This window comes from Oratosquilla oratoria, chromosome 12, assembly GCF_046742065.1.
Source record: "Oratosquilla oratoria isolate Oo_2021 chromosome 12, ASM4674206v1, whole genome shotgun sequence".
NCBI lineage: Eukaryota > Metazoa > Arthropoda > Malacostraca > Stomatopoda > Squillidae > Oratosquilla > Oratosquilla oratoria.
The window spans coordinates 42,738,862-42,750,315 of record NC_134788.1 but is presented as its reverse complement, the minus strand read 5'-3'; the positions used below and the strand labels follow the sequence as shown (position 1 = coordinate 42,750,315).

Here is an 11,454-nt window from a genome sequence, read left to right as displayed (position 1 = left end):
ACTTACCTTCCCCCCCGTCATTTACCTTTCCCCTTTCCCCCCGTCCCTTACCTTTCCCCTCTCCCCCCCGTTCCTTACCTTTCCCCTTTCCCCCCCGTCCCTTACCTTTCCCCTCTCCCCCCCGTCCCTTACCTTTCCTCTCTCCCCCCCGTCCCTTACCTTTCCCCTCTCCCCCCCGTCCCATACCTTCCCCCTCTCCCCCCGTCCTTTACCTTCCCCCTCTCCCCTCTCCCCCCGTCACTTACCTTTCCCCCCTCCCCCCGTCACTTACCTTGCCCCTCTCCCCACGTCACCTTGCCCCTCTCCCCCACGTCACCTTGCCCCTCTCCCCCACGTCACCTTGCCCCTCTCCCCCACGTCACTTACCTTTCCCCTCTCCCCCACGTCCCTTACCTTCCCCCTCTCCCCCCGTCCCTTACCTTCCCCCTCTCCCCCCGTCCCTTACCTTTCCCCTCTCCCCCACGTCACTTACCTTTTCCCTCTCCCCCACGTCACTTACCTTTCCCCTCTCCCCCACGTCACTTACCTTTCCCCTCTCCCCCACGTCACTTACCTTCCCCCTCTCCCCCACGTCACTTACCTTTCCCCTCTCCCCCCCGTGACGTTTCTTTCCTCTCTCCCCCCCGTCCCTTACCTTTCCCCTCTCCCCCCGTCCCTTACCTTTCCCCTCTCCCCCCGTCACTTACCTTCACCTCTCCCCCCGTCACTTACCTTTCCCCTCCCCCACGTCACTTACCTTTCCCCTCTCCCCCACGTCACTTACCTTTCCCCTCTCCCCCACGTCACTTACCTTTCCCCTCTCCCCCACGTCCCTTACCTTCCTCCTCTCCACCCGTGTCTTCCCTTCCGCCTCTCCCCCCGTCCCTTACCGTCCCCCTCTCCCCCCGTCCCTTACCTTCCCCCTCTCCCCCCGTCCCTTACCTTTCCCCTCTCCCCCACGTCACTTACCTTTCCCTCTCCCCCCGTCCCATACCTTCCCCCTCTCCCCCCGTCCTTTACCTTCCCCCTCTCCCCTCTCCCCCTCGTCACTTACCTTTACACCCTCTCCCTCGTCACTTACCTTGCCCCTCACCCCCTCGTCACCTTGCCCCTCTCCCCCCACGTCACCTTGCCCCTCTCCCCCACGTCACCTTGCCCCTCTCCCCCACGTCACCTTGCCTTTCCCCTCTCCCCCACGTCACTTGCCTTTCCCCTCTCCCCCACGTCACTTGCCTTTCCCCTCTCCCCCACGTCACTTTCCTTTCCCCTCTCCCCCACGTCACTTACCTTTCCCCTCTCCCCCACGTCACTTACCTTTCCCCTCTACCCCCCGTCACTTACCATTCCCCTCGCCCCCACGTCACTTTCCTTTCAGATCGGCCCCAAGTCACTTTCCTTTCCGATCTCCCCCACGTCACTTACCTTTCCCCTCTCCCCCACGTCACTTACCTTTCCCCTCTCCCCCACGTCACTTACCTTTCCCCTCTCCCCCACGTCACTTACCTTTCCCCTCTCCCCCACGTCACTTACCTTTCCCCTCTCCCCCACGTCACTTACCTTTCCCCTCTCCCCCACGTCACTTACCTTTCCCCTATCCCCCACGAGACTTACCTTCCCCCTCTCCCCCACGTCACTTACCTTTCCCCTCTCCCCCACGTCACTTACCTTTCCCCTCTCCCCCACGTCACTTACCTTTCCCCTCTCCCCCACGTCACTTACCTTCCCCTCTCCCCCACGTCACTTACCTTCCCCCTCTCCCCCACGAAACTTATATTTACACCCTCCCCCCACGAAACTTACCTTTACACCCTCCCCCACGTCACTTACCTTTCCCCTCTCCCCCCCGTCACTTACCTTTCCCCTCTCCCCCACGTCACTTACCTTTCCCCTCTCCCCCACGTCACTTACCTTCCCCCTCTCCCCCACGTCACTTACCTTCCCCCTCTCCCCCACGTCACTTACCTTCCCCCTCTCCCCCACGTCACTTACCTTCCACTCTCCCCCACGTCACTTACCTTCCCCCTCTCCCCCACGTCACTTACCTTCCCCTCTCCCCCACGTCACTTACCTTCCCCTCTCCCCCACGTCACTTACCTTCCCCACTGACCTTACCCCAAAGTCACTTACCTTCGCCCTCTCCCCCACGTCACTTACCTTGCCCCCCTCCCCCCCCTCACGTTCCTTCCCCCTCTTCCCCCCGTCACTTACCTTCCCCCTCTCCCCCACGTCACTTACCTTCCCCCTCTCCCCCACGTCACTTACCTTCCCCCTCTCCCCCACGTCACTTACCTTCCCCCTCTCCCCCACGTCACTTACCTTCCCCCTCTCCCCCACCTTCCCCCTCTCCCCCCCGTCACTTACCTTCCCCTCTCCCCCCCGTCACTTACCTTCCCCTCTCCCCCCCGTCCCTTACCTTTCCCCTTTCCCCCCCGTCCCTTACCTTTCCCCTCTCCCCCCCGTCCCTTACCTTTCCCCTCTCCCCCCCGTCCCTTACCTTTCCCCTCTCCCCCCCGTCCCTTACCTTTCCCCTCTCCCCCCCGTCCCTTACCTTTCCCCTCTCCCCCCCCGTCCCCTCCACCACAGTCTCTCCAAGACAGTCTTCTGAAACCCAGTCTCCTCACCACAGTATTTTGAAGTCAGTGTCTCTCCCACAGTCTCTCCAAGACAGTCTTTTGAAACGCAAGTCTCTCACAGTATTTTGGAGTCTCTCCCCAAAACAGTCTTTTGGAGTCTCTCCAAGACAGTCTTTTGGAGACAGTCTTTTGAAACGCAGTCTCTCACAGTCTTTTGAAACGCAGTCTCTCACACAGTCTTTTGGAGTCCGTCTCTCTACCACTCGGTCTCCCCAAGACAGTCTTTTGAGACGCAGTCTTTCGCGCTGTCTCCAAATCTCCAATAGTCTCTCCATAAGTCTTCCCCTAACGCTTCTCCAACAAAAGGCTCTTTGCTTCAATGACCTTCCAGATATCTCTCTCTCCCTCCCTTCTCTCTTCTCTCTCTCTCCCTTCTCTCTTCTCTCTCTCTACCTCTCTCCCTCTCTCTCTACGTCCCTCCCTCTCTCCGTCCCTCCCTCTCTCCACCTCCCCTCTCTCCACCTCCCTCCCTCTCTCCACCTCCCCTCTCTCCACCTCCCTCCCTCTCTCCACCTCCCCTCTCTCCACCTCCCTCCCTCTCTCCACCTCCCTTCCCTCTCTCCACCTCCCTTCCCTCTCTCCACCTCCCTCCCTCCCACCTCTCCACCTCCCTCTCTCCACCTCCCTCCCTCCCTCTCTCCACCTCCCTCCCTCCCTCTCTCCACCTCCCTCCCTCCCTCTCTCCACCTCCCTCCCTCCCTCTCTCCACCTCCCTCTCTCCCTCTCTTCCATATCTCTCCCTCTCTCTTCCATCTCTCTCCCTCTCTCTTCCATCTCTCTCTCTTCCATCTCCCTCTCTCTCTTCTATCTCTCTCTCCCTCTCTTCCATCTCTCTCTTCCATCTCTCCCTTCCATCTCTCCCTCTCTTCCATCTCTCTCACGTGTCTATATCCTTCATCTTCATCCTCCATATATCACTTCTATATCTCGTACATCCTCTCTCCTCTCTCTCCCTCCCCTCTCTTTCTCTTTCTCTTTCTCTTCCATCTTCATCCTCTCCCTCTCTCTTCCATCTCCATCTTCTCTCCCTCTCTCTTCCATCTCCATCTTCTCTCCCTCTCTCTTCCATCTCCATCTTCATCCTCTCTCCCTCTCTCTTCCATCTCCATCTTCATCCTCTCTTTCTCTCTTCCAGCTCCATCTTCATTCTCTCTTTTCCTCTCGTCCATAACCTCCATATCTCTATCTCTCGTCTATCTCCATCTTCAATCTCTCGTCCATCTCCACCCTCTCTCTCACTCTCTCTTCTATATCTCGTCCATCTCCATCCTCTCTTCTATATCTCGTCCATCTCTATTTCTAACCTCTCTCACTTCCATCTCTCTCCTCCATGTCTTTTCAGTTCCTGTCTCTCCTTCATCTCTCTATCGTCCATCTCTTCCTCCATCTCGTCTCTTTCGATGTCTCTCCCCTTATCCTAGAAGGATTTTCAGAGAAAGAGAGAGAGAGAAAGGGGGACGTGGAGAGATATGTAGAGAGAGGTGGAGATAGTTGTAGAGAGAGAGGATGGGGAGGGGTTAATTGTAGAGATGGGCTATTTGGGGAGAGAGAGAGAGAGAGAGATGGAGAGTTAAAGAGAGGAGGGAGATGGAGGGTGTAAAGATTGGGTTATTTGGAGAAAGAGAGAGAGGGATGTGGAGATATATAGAGAGAGGTTGAGATAGTTGTAGAGATTCAGAGAGAGAGAGTTGAGAAAGTTGTAGAGATGGAGAGAGGAGAGGTGTAGAGAGAGAGAGAAAGGGGTATGTGGAGAGACGAGAGGGGGTTGGAGATAACTGTAGATATGGAGATTTGGAGAAAGAGAGAGAGAGAGAGAGACAAAGGTGGAGGGATGGAAATTTGGAGAGAGAGGTGGAGGGAAGGAGAGAGAGGGAGATGTTGAGAGACGGGAGAGAGACTGCATTGGGGAGAACGAGAGTGGGGAAAGGGGGGAGTGGTAGAGGGGGGCTTAGTTTGAGAGGCGGTTAATGTCGGTCAGGCTGTCAGGACCGTCGTTACCTTTGGTTAATTGTCGCGCGCGGTTAATATACATGCATGCCATGCTCAGGCACGCTTTACCCCCCTTTCCTCCCTCTCCCCCGTTTCCCCCCTCTCCCCCGTTTCCCCCCTCTCCCCCTTTCCCCCCATCCTCGGCCTTATCCTTCCTCCTGACACCGTTGCCATTGCAATGCCGTGGCCGTAATTGTGTATGTGTGTGTGTATAATATATATATGTGTGTGTATGTGTTTATATATGTATTTGTGTGTGAGTGTATGTGTTTGTGTGTGTATTGTGCCCGTATTTTGTATATGTATGTATGAAGTGTATGTATATGTACAGTATGTATTGTTTGTATATATGTGTTGTGTATGCGTATTGATTATGTATGTATTGTGTACGTGTATATATTTGTGTATAGATTGTGTGTACGTTAATTACTATGTACTTGTGTACATACTCGTATGTGTGCGTATCATGTATTTCGCAGCCGGACAAGTGATACATATTTGGGTGTGGGAGGGAGGGGGTTCCCCCCCCCCCGCTTGCCACCCCCTCCCCCAAGGCTCTTGGAGGGGGGGACTGTCGGCGATGTTGCCCTTGGGGGGGGAAGGTAGGTCATCGCGGGGAAAGAGGTCATAGAAGGCTTTCATGGAGTGGTATTGTGTGTGTGTGTATATATATATATATATATATATATATATATATATATATATATATATATATATATATATATATGTTGAGACATTGTGACATTGAAAAAGGTGGAAAAAAGACCTTCCTCTGAAGAAGCTAGAAGCGAAACCGGTCAGGAATAAACTCGGAACGAGACCCTTTTTCCACCTTATTCAACACACACACACACACACACACATATATATATATATATATACATACATATATATAAACCACAATTCACTTTAATTCTAAGCCATCAACATCGAGAAGCTCGAGGAGGCATACATGCAGAAATTGAAACGTGGTATAGTCAAGGACTCGAACCTCCCCTAGCACGTGACAAGTGATAGCGGAGGTGCGAGTGCTTGGCTGTACCACAATTCAATTTCTGCATGCATGCCTCCTCGAGCTTCTCGATGTTGATGGCTTAGAATTAAAGTGAATTGTGTGATTACACACACACATATATTGGTACCTTTGAACATGTCTTAAATAGACGAAAACGTTCGGTATTCGTTTTTTTTTCTATCACGTCTGTTTTGTGATTGCATATATAATATATATGTATATATATATACAGTAATTTCTAATCCTAATTTATTATAAACTAAGGGATATAACGGATCCTCGGATATAACGAGACCCCTGTCCCCCCATATCGTCCGTTATATCGAGGGTTTACTGTTTATATATATATATATATATATATAATATATATATATAGGCTTCTTCAAGTTCCTCTGAAGAAGCCACTCAGGCGAAACTAGTCAGGAATAAAAGTATTTCCTTCAGCCCGTGTTCCCTTTACCTCCTATCCACATTCGTCACAATGTATACACATTATTATTATTATTGTTCTCATTATGAGGCAGACGGGCAGCAAAATGGAAGGACTTTTTTTTTTCAGTTTTATATATTTATTTATTTGTTAATTTTCTTCTTTTCTTTGTCTTTGTCTTTTTGAGTGTTGTCCGTATTGCCCTCTTGGTTGGGTCTTCCTTGTCGAGAGTGCCAGCCAGGTGGAATTATTTTTATTTTTTATATTTATTATTATTATTATTATTACTGTCATTTTTATTACTATATTATACGAGTGAGGAATTTTTGCGACTAAGGAAATATTATTATTACTTATTATTAATTGTTATTACTTACTACTATTACTTATAGTATCCAGGAGGTGCTCAGATGAGAGGGAGGGTGGGAGGGGTGTGGAGTGTATTTAGGGATGAAATGGGTGGGAGTGTTTTTATGCCTTTCCCTTTTTGGCTACCTCCCTTGGAAGGGGGAAAAAGCCTTGGTATGTATGTATGTATGTATGTACTATTACTTATTATTGTTATTATTATTATATAAATGAGGCTGAATTTTATTTAACCACTAGCTTAGGAAATATTGTATATATTTTATTATTATTATGATTATACGAGTGATGAATTTTGTGACTACTAGCTTATTAAATATTTTTTATTTTATTATTATTATTATTCAGAAATAGCGAGGGGGGGGATTGGAATGGGATATGGGGTGCTTATATGCACATATGACACTGGGGGAGGTGGGTAAGGTGTTGGGGGGGGGAACCTCCCCCCCCAAGTCCCCAGCTTAGCCACGTACTGTTCCTCATTGTCCAGATGATTTTTCGTATGACGTCATACGGTGTTGATCGTCCCCGTTTTCTGTGTTAATCGTCTCCCGTTTTCTGTTTGCAGGCGACGGACTGAGGACTAGAACCTGTGTCGCTGAAGGACGACTGGGAAGGTAAGGACGCTATCCACCACACTGCTTATCCTCCCTCCTCCTCCCCCTCTCCCTCCTCCCCCTCTCCCTCCTCCCCCTCTCCCTCCTCCCCCTCTCCCTCCTCCCCCTCTCCCTCCTCCTCCCCCTCTCCCTCCTCCCCCTCTCCCTCCTCCCTCCTACCCTTCTCCCTCCTCCCTCTTACCCCTCTCCCTCCTCCCCCTCTCCCCCTCTCCCTCCTCACCCTCTCCCTCCTCCCTCCTACCCCTCTTCCCCTCTCCCTCCTCCCTCCCCCCTCTCCCTCATTCCGCTCTCCTTTCTCCCCATCTTCCTCCTCCCCCTCTCCCTCCTCCCCCTCCTTACTCCCCCTCCCCCTCCCTCCTCCCCCTCCTTACTCTTCCTTCCTCCCTTCCTCCTTACTCTTCCTTCCTCCCTTCCTCCTTACTCTTCCTTCCTCCCTTCCTCCTTACTCTTCCTTCCTCCCTTCCTCCTTACTCTTCCTTCCTCCTTACTCTTCCTTCCTCCTTACTCTTCCTTCCTCCCTTCCTCCTTACTCTTCCTTCCTCCCTTCCTCCTTACTCTTCCTTCCTCCCTTCCTCCTTACTCTTCCTTCCTCCCTTCCTCCTTACTCTTCCTTCCTCCCTTCCTCCTTACTCTTCCTTCCTCCCTTCCTCCTTACTCTTCCTTCCTCCCTTCCTCCTTACTCTTCCTTCCTCCCTTCCTCCTTACTCTTCCTCCCTTCCTCCTTACTCTTCCTTCCTCCCTTCCTCCTTACTCTTCCTTCCTCCCTTCCTCCTTACTCTTCCTTCCTCCCTTCCTCCTTACTCTTCCTTCCTCCTTACTCTCTCTTCCTTCCTCCTTACTCTCTCTTCCTCCTTACTCTTCCTTCCTCCTCTCCCTTCCTCCTTACCTCTTCCTTCCTCAATTCCTCCTTACTCTTCCTTCTTCCTCCCTTCCTCCTTACTCTCTCTTCCTCCCTTCCTCCTTACTCTCTTCTTCCTCCCTTCCTCCTTACTCTTCCTTCCTCCCTTCCTCCTTACTCTTCCTCCCTCCCTTCCTCCTTACTCTTCCTCCCTTCCTCCTTACACTTCCTTCCTCCCTTCCTCCTTACTCTTCCTTCCTCCTTACTCTTCCTTCCTCCCTTCCTCCTTACTCTTCCTTCCTCCTTACTCTTCCTTCCTCCCTTCCTCCTTACTCTTCCTTCCTCCCTTCCTCCTTACTCTTCCTTCCTCCCTTCCTCCTTACTCTTCCTTCCTTCCTCCTTACTCTTCCTCCCTTCCTCCCTAACTCTTCCTTCTTCCCTTCCTCCTTACTCTTTCCTTTCCTCCTTACTCTTCCTTCCTCCCTTCCTCCTTACTCTTCCTTCCTCCCTTCCTCCTTACTCTTCCTTCCTCCCTTCCTCCTTACTCTTCCTACCTCCCTTCCTCCTTACTCTTCCTACCTCCCTTCCTCCTTACTCTTCCTACCTCCCTTCCTCCTTACTCTTCCTTCCTCCCTTCCTCCTTACTCTTCCTTCCTCCCTTCCTCCTTACTCTTCCTTCCTCCCTTCCTCCTTACTCTTCCTTCCTCCCTTCCTCCTTACTCTTCCTTCCCTCCCTTCCTCCTTACTCTCCCTACTCCTCCTACTACCTCCCTTCCTCCCTTCCTCCTTACTCTCCCTACCTCCCTTCCTCCTTACTCTTCCTACCTCCCTTCCTCCTTACTCTTCCTTCCTCCCTTCCTCCTTACTCTTCCTACCTCCCTTCCTCCTTACTCTTCCTACCTCCCTTCCTCCTTACTCTTCCTACCTCCCTTCCTCCTTACTCTTCCTACCTCCCTCCTCCCTTCCTCCCTTCCTCCTTACTCTTCCTTCATCCTTACTCTTCCTTCCTCCCTTCCTCCTTACTCTTCCTTCCTCCCTTCCTCCTTACTCTTCCTTCCTCCCTTCCTCCTTACTCTTCCTTCCTCCCTTCCTCCTTACTCTTCCTTCCTCCCTTCCTCCTTACTCTTCCTTCCTCACTTCCTCCTTACTCTTCCTTCCTCCCTTCCTCCTTACTCTTCCTTCCTCCCTTCCTCCTTACTCTTCCTTCCTCCCTTCCTCCTTACTCTTCCTTCCTCCCTTCCTCCTTACTCTTCCTTCCTCCCTTCCTCCTTACTCTTCCTTCCTCCCTTCCTCCTTACTCTTCCTTCCTCCTTACTCTTCCTTCCTCCCTTCCTCCTTACTCTTCCTTCCTCCCTTCCTCCTTACTCTTCCTTCCTCCTTACTCTTCCTTCCTCCCTTCCTCCTTACTCTTCCTTCCTCCCTCCCTTCCTCCTCTTCCCCCTTTCCTTCCTACTCCCTCCTCAGTCCTCCTCCCCTTCCTCCTCCTTTTTCTTCCTTTCAGTCCTCCTCCCTTTCCTCCTCCTTTTCCTTCCTCCTCCATCCTCCTCAGTCCTCCCTTTCCTCCTCCTTTTCCTCCCTTTCCCCCTCCTTTTCCTCCCTTTCCCCCTCCTTTTCCTCCCTTTCCCCCTCCTTTTCCTCCCTTTCCTTTTCCTCCCTTTCCTTTTCCTCCCTTTCCTCCTTTTCCTCCTCCCTTTCCTTTTCCTCCCTTTCCTCCTCCCTTTCCTTTTCCTCCCTTTCCTTTTCCTCCCTTTCCTCCCTTTCCTTTTCCTCCTTTTCCTCCCTTTCCTCCTCCTTTTCCTCCTCCCTTTCCTCCTCCCTTTTCCTCCTCCCTTTCCTCCCTTTCCTCCTCCTTTTCCTCCTCCCTTTTCCTCCTCCTCCTCCTCTTCCTCCTCCCTCTCCTCTTCCTTTTTCCTCCTCATTTTTCCTACTCCCTTTCCTCCTTTTCCTCCTCCCTTTCCTCCTCCCTTTCCTCCTCCCTTTCCTCCTTTTCCTCCCTTTCCTCCTCCTTTTCCTCCTCCCTTTCCTCCTCCCTTTCCACCTCCTCCTCCCTTTCCTCCTCCTCCTCCCTTTCCTCCTCCTCCTCCCTTTCCTCCTCATTTTTATTTCCCCTGCTTCTCCCCCTACCCCCCTCCCCCCTCGTTTCCCTCTTTCCCCCCCACGACGTCCCGTGTCGGTCGTTCCATAATTACATTGAAGTTTCTAATTTGTCTTTCTCTTCGTTGTCTCGCTTGCGCGCGAGCACGCACACACACACACACACACACACACACACACACACACACACACACACACACACACACACACTAACACCCCACATACTTTAACACACACACATACACGCACTAATACACATACACTAATATACACACTAACACACACACTAATATACACACTAACACACACACTAATATACACACTAACACACACACTAATATACACACTAACACACACACTAATATACACACTAACACACACACTAACACACATACACTAACACTCACTTATACACCAACACAACCCATATACTTTAACACACACAACACACATATACACTAACATACACTAACGCAACACACATACTTTAACACACACAACACACATACTTTAACACACACAACACACATACTTTAACACACACAACACACATACTTTAACACACACAACACACATACTTTAACACACACAACACACGTACACACTAACACACACAACACACGTACACACTAACACACACAACACACGTACACACTAACACACACAACACACGTACACACTAACACACACAACACACGTACACACTAACACACACAACACACGTACACACTAACACACACAACACACGAACACACTAACACACACAACACACGTACACACTAACACACACAACACACGTACACACTAACACACACAACACACGTACACACTAATACACACGTACACACTAATACACACAACACACGTACACACTAACACACACACCACACGTACACACTAATACACACACCACACGTACACACTAACACACACAACACACGTACACACTGACACACACAACACACGTACACACTGACACACACAACACACGTACACACTAACACACACACACACAACACACGTACACACGTACACACTAACACAACACACATACACACTAACACACACAACACACGTACACACTAACACACACAACACACGTACACACTAACACACACAACACACGTACACACTAACACACACAACACACGTACACACACGTACACTAAACTGAACGAGGTCATCTGGCGATTGACTAAGTGGAAATGCCCCTTCCATCTTCCTCCTCCCCTTTCCTCCCCCCCTTTCCTCCCCCCCTTTCCTTCCTCCCCTTTCCTTCCTCCCCTTTCCTTCCTCCCCTTTCCTCCCCCCCTTTCCTCCCCCCTTTCCTCCCCCCCTTTCCTCCCCCCCTTTCCTTCCTCCCCTTTCCTCCCCCCCTTTCCTCCCCCCCTTTCCTTCCTCCCCTTTCCTTCCTCCCCTTTCCTCCCCCCCTTTCCTTCCTCCCCTTTCCTCCCCCCCTTTCCTTCCTCCCCTTTCCTCCCCCCCTTTCCTTC

At 51.1% G+C, this 11,454-nt stretch overlaps 1 protein-coding gene across 12 annotated transcripts in view; it reads left to right on the top strand.

Annotated features, from left to right (window-relative positions):
• The first annotated feature begins 6,977 nt into the window (after positions 1-6,977).
• The window catches only part of LOC143031548 (ELAV-like protein 1), a 486,883-nt gene continuing 482,406 nt past the window's right edge, over positions 6,978-11,454 (top strand). For 11 of the 12 annotated variants that reach the window (XM_076195544.1, XM_076195556.1, XM_076195553.1 and 8 more), the window contains exon 1: positions 6,978-7,029. The gene's annotated coding sequence lies outside the window, so the exon portion shown is untranslated. The remainder of the gene's footprint in view (positions 7,030-11,454) is intronic. The other variant, XM_076195546.1, reaches the window with a different exon arrangement.